Below are 7,708 nucleotides of genomic sequence, written 5' to 3' on the forward strand. Positions count from 1 at the left end.
TCTTTTAATTGGTAAAGCAGTATCTAGAAAGCATCTTTTAATTGGTAAAGCAGTATCTAGGACCTGACTCACCTTTTTTTTCCTAATGCGGAAGTCTGAGAAACAGCTATACTTTTCTGACATGATTTTGGATGTAGTTTTCTTGTTTTTAAAAAGAGAAATATAGTTTTAGTCTAAATGAATCTGTTGTAACATAGCACGAACGCACTTCCACCTAATGGGCAGTATAAATTAGATTAATTACCAACAACTACATCAGTTACTAATTTATTAAAGTCTACAAGAACAATAATACTTTTCTATTTACTTCCTGTAGATGGCTACATCTCTAACAGAGGTGGTATTTTTGACTATTTGTAATGTCTTGTTCTCTTTTCAAAAGAGTAGAGTATTTCCACAAAAGAATTAGAGAGAAATTATTTTATTAATAGCTGTTGGTATATCTAATATAAAGCCTATCTGTAAAATATTAAGCAGCTTTAATCAAAACATCTCTATGTAATAAGTTAAACATCAAATAAAGTACTATTCTATAAGAAAAAGATAACTGCACTAATACTTTTAGTAATTCCATGGCACTAAGCATTCAAATAGCACATGCTGTGGAGACAACTACTTGTAATAAGGAATGGTTTATATACCATTTAGGTGGAGAATACACAGTGGAAGATGGGAAGAAGAGAAAGGAGGCTGGAGATCTCAAAAAAGCATTCTTCTTTAAATACTTTGGTTTGAAGCAAACCAATTCCATGAGTCTCTTCCTGAGCAAACAGCGTTAAATTGGTATATGGTGACTGACATATAAATAATCTCATTTAAACGCTCATTATAAAAGGTTAGTTTTCTTCAGTATTTCTTAAACATCTAAATGGTGGAATTTATAAGTAAGAAATTTCCTATCTTAGATGAAGATCTAAAACGTGCATCAAAAGAGTCATCTCTAAAATGCAAAATCTGGGGGCCAGCCCCATGGCTTAGCAGTTAAGCGCACGCGCTCAGCTACTGGGTGCCCGGGTTCAGATCCCGGGCGCGCACCGACGCACGGCTTGTCCGGCCATGCTGAGGCCGCATCCCACATACAGCAACTAGAAGGATGTGCAGCTATGACATACAACAATCTACTGGGGCTTTGGGGAAAAAAAGGAGGAGGATTGGCAATAGATGTTAGCTCAGGACCAGTCTTCTTCAGCAAAAAGAGGAGGATTGGCATGGATGTTAGCTCAGGGCTGATCTTCCTCACAAAAAAAATAAATTAAAAATTAAAAAAAATGCAAATTCTACTAAGACTTAAAGATGAGGAAATTCACTTATTTATATCTTTTTAGAAATTTTCAATTTTTTTCAATTAGAAAGTAACAACTAGATTTTTTATTAAGTTTTAAAAATCTTTGCTATCACGTGATATTGCTCAATGGCATAAGAATGCGAGAGATTCAGTGAGAAAATATTTTCTATGACATTTAGAATCAAATTGGCAGCCCAGCGTTTATTTCTCTATTTCGGAAAGGACAGACCACCAAAGCAGTTTAGGACAGACTAAGTAGAGAAATTCGGGAAAAGAAAAAAAAAGAAAAAACCTGGTAACCAATCACACTCCTAAAATTGAAAGGCAACAATTGTAGAGAAATAAAGGAAGAGTAAGTCCTCAAAGAGGTCTTTCTAAGGAGAAAAGGGAAATAGCTAAGGTAAGAGGTCACAAGGTACATTAAACACATAGGGAAAACCCACTCATTAAATTTAAAGATCTGGTCCTGCAAGAGCAGTTTTTGTTACTAAAAGGCATACCATTTGCAGTTTTTTTTTTTTATTCAAAAAGATTTATAATATTACTTTGTTTTTCTGAAGGTTTTTTCCTGTCTTTAATTTGATTCTATAATGAGTGTTACCAAATGGCATCTAAACAAATGTAAAAATTAAAACATGTCATTTAAATGTAACCAAAAAGCTGAGAATTTTAGGCTTATTTAATTCGGCTTGTTTTGCAAGAAATGTTCCACTGTTTTAACTTTTTTTTTTTTTTTTTTAATTTTTTGTTTATTGCAGTAACATTGGTTTTTAACATTGTAAAAATTTCAGGTGTACATCATTGTACTTCTATTTCTGCATGGACTACATCATGTTCACCACCAAAATACTAATTACAACCCATCACCACACACATGTACCGAATTATCCCTTTCACCCTCCTCCCTCCCCCCTTCCCCTCTGGTAACCACCAATCCAATCTCTGTCCCTATGTGTTTGTTTATTGTTGTTATTATCTACTACTTAATGAAGGAAATCATACGGTATTTGACCTTCTCCCTCTGACTTATTTCACTTTGCATTATACCCTCAATGTCCATCCATGTTGTCACAAATCGCTGGATTTCGTCGTTTCTTATGGCTGAGTAGTATTCCATTGTGTATATATACCACAGCTTCTTTATCCATTCGTCCCTTGATGGGCACTTAGGTTGCTTCCAAGTCTTGGCTATCGTGAATAAGGCTGCAATGAACACAGGGGTGCATGTATCTTTGCAAATTGGTGTTTTCAAGTTCTTTGGATAAATACCCAACAGTGGAATAGCTGGATCATATGGTAGTTCTATCGTTGATTTTTTGAGGAATCTCCATACTGTTTTCCATAGTGGTTGCACCAGTTTGCACTCCCACCAGCAGTGTATGAGAGTTCCCTTCTCTCCACAACCTCTCCAACACATGTTGTTTCCTGTCTTGTTAATTATAGCCATTCTGACAGGCGTGAGGTGATATCTCATTGTAGTTTTGATTTGCATTTCCCTGATAGTTAGTGATTTTGAACATCTTTTCATGTGTCTGTTGGCCATCTGTATATCTTCTTTGGAGAAATGTCTGTTCAGGTCTTTTGCCCATTTTTTAATTGGGTTGGTAGTTTTTTTGTTGTTGAGATGCATGAGTTCTTTATATATTTTGGAGATTAAGCCCTTATCAGATGTATGGTTTGCAAATATCTTCTCCCAATTGTTAGGTTGTCTTTTCGTTTTGTTGATGGTTTCCTTTGCTGTGCAGAAGCTTTTTAGTTTGATGTAGTCCCATTTGTTTATTTTTTCTATTGTTTCTCTTGCCCGGTCAGATGTGGTGTTTGAAAAGATGTTGCTAAGACCGATGTCGAAGATCGTACTGCCTATGTTTTCTTCTAGAACTTTCACAGTTTCAGGTCTTACATTCAAGTCTTTAATCCATTTGGAGTTAATTTTTGTGTATGGTGTAAGGTAAGGGTCTACTTTCATTTTTTTGCATATGGCTATCCAGTTTTCCCAACACCATTTGTTGAAGAGACTTTCTTTTCCCCATTGTATGTTCTTGGCTCCTTTGTCAAAGATTAGCTGTTCATAGATGTGTGGGTTTATTTCTGGGCTTTCGATTCTATTCCATTGATCTGTGTGTCTGTTTTTGTGCCAGTACCATGCTGTTTTGGTTACTACAGCTTTGTAGTATATTTTGAAATCAGGGAGTGTGATACCTCCAGCTTTGTTCTTTTTTCTCAGGATTCCTTTAGCTATTCAGGGTCTTAAAAATATGGAACGCTTCACGAATTTGCGTGTCATCCTTGCGCAGGGGCCATGCTAATCTTCTCTGTATCGTTCCAATTTTAGTATATGTGCTGCCGAAGCGAGCACTTAACTTTTAAATAAAATAAATGTATCACACTTCTCACTAGCATTATTTTTAATCACACTGGTTCTTACTTAACTGCACTACTTACTCAACCCAATTGTAATCAGCAGCTGCTACGGCAGCATATTCCAACCCACCTCCTTGGGGCACACCACACTCAACGCCCACTAACCACAATGGCCATTCCAATGCAAGTTGTGGAATTAAAAAGCAAAACAAAACAAAAAATGTAATTCTCACTGAATTGTTTTTATACAAATAAAACAAGGTATTAAAGTAAAATAAATATTAAGGGCAGCCTGAAATACAAGGGAAGTCAGAAATGAGATGAGAAAATGTCTAACAATGAAAAGAGACTAACACTAAACATAGATTTATTCAGGCTCCTTCTCTTAACTGGTTGTATTAGGCAAGTCACATTTTAAAGTCTCAATTTCCTCACCTGTAAAACAAGGGTTTTAAACTTGATGATCCCTAAGGTATCCTTTAGTTATAAAATTCTATGATTCTATAAAAATAAAATAAGAAAAAAAATCCTAAAAAAATAAATAAAATGAAGAGGTGACAGAGATGGGTGTGTATGTATGTGTATATATAGTATCTGTCTTTTCCATCTCTCTTTTCCCCCATGTTCATAACTTCTACAAATCACTACTCGATATGAGCAGATAAGGGCTCTCCAAGCGTGGCTCACTTGCTAAATCTTGTTCCTTCATTCAAATAGCTTCCTACGGAATCTATTCTTGAAGAATACAGGAACTGCTGATGACAGAGCTAAACTCCCCAAACCTGCTGCCTAAACTTGAAACCACAAATATCTTTTCTCATCTCTCTATCAACAAAGTACTAGCCCCAAATATGATTTAAACTTATTCAAGTCAGGATGTTTTCATCTTATTTTAGAATCTATGTCAATAAATTAGTCAGGAAAACAAAACTATGAGAAAAAATAAAGAAACACGGAACATAAATTTGTAGTAGGTGTATTTCATTAAAGTTGTTTTACAATATTAAGTAAAATAATTCAACGAAAAAGCAACATGAGTTAGATGTATATTTCATAGACTTCAGTATTAACCATTTTGATGTTTTATCACAGGCCAGCCAAGAGATTAGCCTCAGTTTCCAAATTTGAATCAAGATGTAGAAAAAAAAATAGTTGTACACAGCAGCTGGTTAAGTAATAAAATCATAATTTTAATGACTAATCTCAATGCACTGTGATCAAAGAAAAGATAATCTCTTGGTAATTCGATGTTTTTATATTGTGAAATGAAGAAAATTACTATCTTTTAATCTATGCAAAAGCACAAACATTCCCTATTAAACTGATCATATATAATAAATTAGGATGCATGTTTTAGCTTACCTAGCAGTTATTACCATAAGATATTTTGTGGGTAGAAGTATTTCAATTGTGTTATTCTCTCAAGCATCTGCTTAAAATTTTGCAGACATCTAAGGGCCCAAAACTACATTAGTTTATTGGCTGTAACCTACTATAAATGAAATATGTCAACCTGATAGGGAGCCCTGATTTAAAAGCCAAATTTACCATTTGAGAATTGACACATTCAGGCTCCTGTTAAGCACCTGAAGTATAAAAGATACACTTGAATAATACTTTACTAACAGATAAAGATTTACAACATCTTTCAAATCTAGAAGCAGCATAGGCAATTTTACAGTGGATCACGGCCAAAACAGTGTCACAATAAACCCTGAGGGCTTTAATTTCCAATCAGCTTACATGGTTCACTAACAAAAGCTGTGCTGGTGACAAACGGCTAGGTAATGCTGAAAGATGGTACCTGCCACCTATTAACGCTTACGAACAGACATACAAGACACATTTCTATTCTAAGACAGACCTCTCCCATCCCTATTTGATCCCATACCAACATAAAGACTGCCACTGACCTGCATTCTTTCTAATCTAGGAAGCCTTCCTTCTAGCTTTTCCTAACTTCTTTCCTCCTTAAAAGCTATCTTTGCTCATGTTTATTTTGATAACAATTTCAACCATATAAAATGGCAATAGGTAAGGAATAGTCTCCAGTTGTGAGATACTCTGCTCACGTATACCCTAAACACACAAATATTCCTCAGACACATCATCCCTCAGGCAGTTTCCCAAGAAAAATAATAAGCCTTTCTTCAGATAATTAGTAGGAAAAAAAGACAAAAAAAAAAAAAAAAAAAAAAACCTTTACCGAGAGAGATAATGCTTGTATATGGTTATTTCTTTACAATCGGTCATTTCTCCTTGTCTGACCGCATTTCTGTAGGATGCGTTTTTGCTCAATTATTTCTACCTATTAACTCCTAAAAGTTATTAGCCAGAGTATCTGTGTTAGGCGGCCTCTAAGACGGCCCTCAAAGATCCTTGCACCCTGGGATTTATGCCCTTGTATAATCCTCTCTCCAATGATTTTGAGTTGGACTTATTGACTCACTTCTAACAAATACAATAAGGCAGATCAGGTTATAACAGACTATAGAGAGTCTTCGTTGCTGATTGCTCACCCTAGGGGAAGCCAGCTGTCATACTGTGAGGCAGTCCTATGGAGAACCCCACGTGTGGAGAACTTGCCACCACAAGTTCATGGCCTGCCAACAACCATGAAAGTGCACTTGGAAATGGATCCTCCTCCCCCTGGGTGGAGCCTTCATATGAGATCACAGCTTGACTACCACCTCATGAAAGACCTTGAGTCATAGGTGCTCTGCTAAGCTGCTCCCGAATTTCTGACCCACAGCGACTGTGAGATAATAAATGTTTGTTGTTTTAAGCTAAGTTTTGAGGTAATCTGTTACTCAGCAATAGATAACTAGTATAGTATCTCATAAGACAAATTGTCGAGTTAACTTGATAAAAACGGGAAGTTTCCTACTCAACCTGAAAAATAGAATAAAATTTATTCTTCCATCTGAGATCTGCTCAATTTTCTAAACCATTTTCTTAGCGGGGGAAAAAACCCTGCTATCTCAGAAATACGGTTACCAAAATCCAAACATTAAAAGAAGGAGAAGGAACGTTGAAATGAAAACATAAGTAAGCTTCACTCTGTAGTAATAAAGATAAGGATATATTGATTTGGAGAGAAACACCTAGGATCCTTGAAAATAAAAATTCCACTTGTTAAAACAAGTAGACTCAATTAATAAATTACTAAATACATACAAAGCCTAAAAATAAAACAAACCACTTAAATGCTGAGGATTGGGATTCATTTATGTAATATCATCCAAATAACAACATTTAATTGAGCACCCACCATGTTAAGAAACTAGAGTCCAGTCACAGAGAAAGAAACAGACGACAAACTAAGAATTCACCGAATTTATAACCAAAGTTTGACGGCTGAAGCAACTGGCAATCCACCGTGACCTTAACTGTATTGTGTTTGCATTCACATTACGAGAAAGTATGTAAAGAACCGAAAACTGTGCCTATGCACCAAAAAAAAAAAACCCACGCAAAAACAACAAAAACCCACTCTACCTGAAAAGCAACACTTGGACAAGAGGGTAATCCTTGCGGTTTCTCGGCTTCATTTCGGAAACAAGCTGAGTCACTACCTGGGGTCCCAAACTGACCTATACTCCAATGGCCTAGAAACACAAGAAACACACCTACTCCCGCCTCTTGACACAGAGTCCTCATTTTAATAAGCCATCACCGCCGTCACTCAAGACGCCTTGCACTGTCATTGGTTCCAACTCTTGCTGGTTGGCAAGTTTCTGCCAACTGGCAACCACCGGCTGTCTTTATTTCCGAGAAGAAAAGTAGGAGTGTACAGAGAAAAGTGGCAAAAGCCCGGAAATATCTAGGCTGACGCTTGTACCTGAGCGACCTGCGATCCCCACCGCCGCCGCGACGAATCGGCCTCTGGGCGGGGGCTTTGAGCCAAAAAGAAAATGGCTCAGCCGGGAACTGGTGCCCAGGCCATGGAGAAGCCGGTCCAAACTTGTTCACGACGGTGGAGGTGCCAGCTGTGAGAATACCAGACACAGCACGGGAGCCCTCCGAATTCAGCGCACCTCAACCTGCAGCAGCCTGACTGGC

The 7,708-nt window shown here is 36.9% G+C and overlaps 1 protein-coding gene and 1 non-coding gene across 4 annotated transcripts in view; both read right to left on the reverse strand.

Annotated features, from left to right (window-relative positions):
• The window catches only part of FBXO8 (F-box protein 8), a 48,481-nt gene extending 40,912 nt beyond the window's left edge, over positions 1-7,569 (reverse strand). For 2 of the 3 annotated variants that reach the window (XM_058550374.1, XM_058550375.1), the window contains exon 1: positions 7,145-7,459. The gene's annotated coding sequence lies outside the window, so the exon portion shown is untranslated. Of the gene's footprint in view, positions 1-7,144; positions 7,460-7,487 lie in introns of those variants that run through there. The other variant, XM_058550373.1, reaches the window with a different exon arrangement.
• LOC131411647 (U6 spliceosomal RNA) lies at positions 3,535-3,641 on the reverse strand. The gene has a single exon (XR_009221628.1). It is a non-coding gene; the product is annotated as a U6 spliceosomal RNA (small nuclear RNA).
• Positions 7,570-7,708: the final 139 nt, after the last annotated feature.

This window comes from Diceros bicornis, chromosome 11 (assembly GCF_020826845.1).
Source record: "Diceros bicornis minor isolate mBicDic1 chromosome 11, mDicBic1.mat.cur, whole genome shotgun sequence".
Taxonomy (NCBI): domain Eukaryota; kingdom Metazoa; phylum Chordata; class Mammalia; order Perissodactyla; family Rhinocerotidae; genus Diceros; species Diceros bicornis.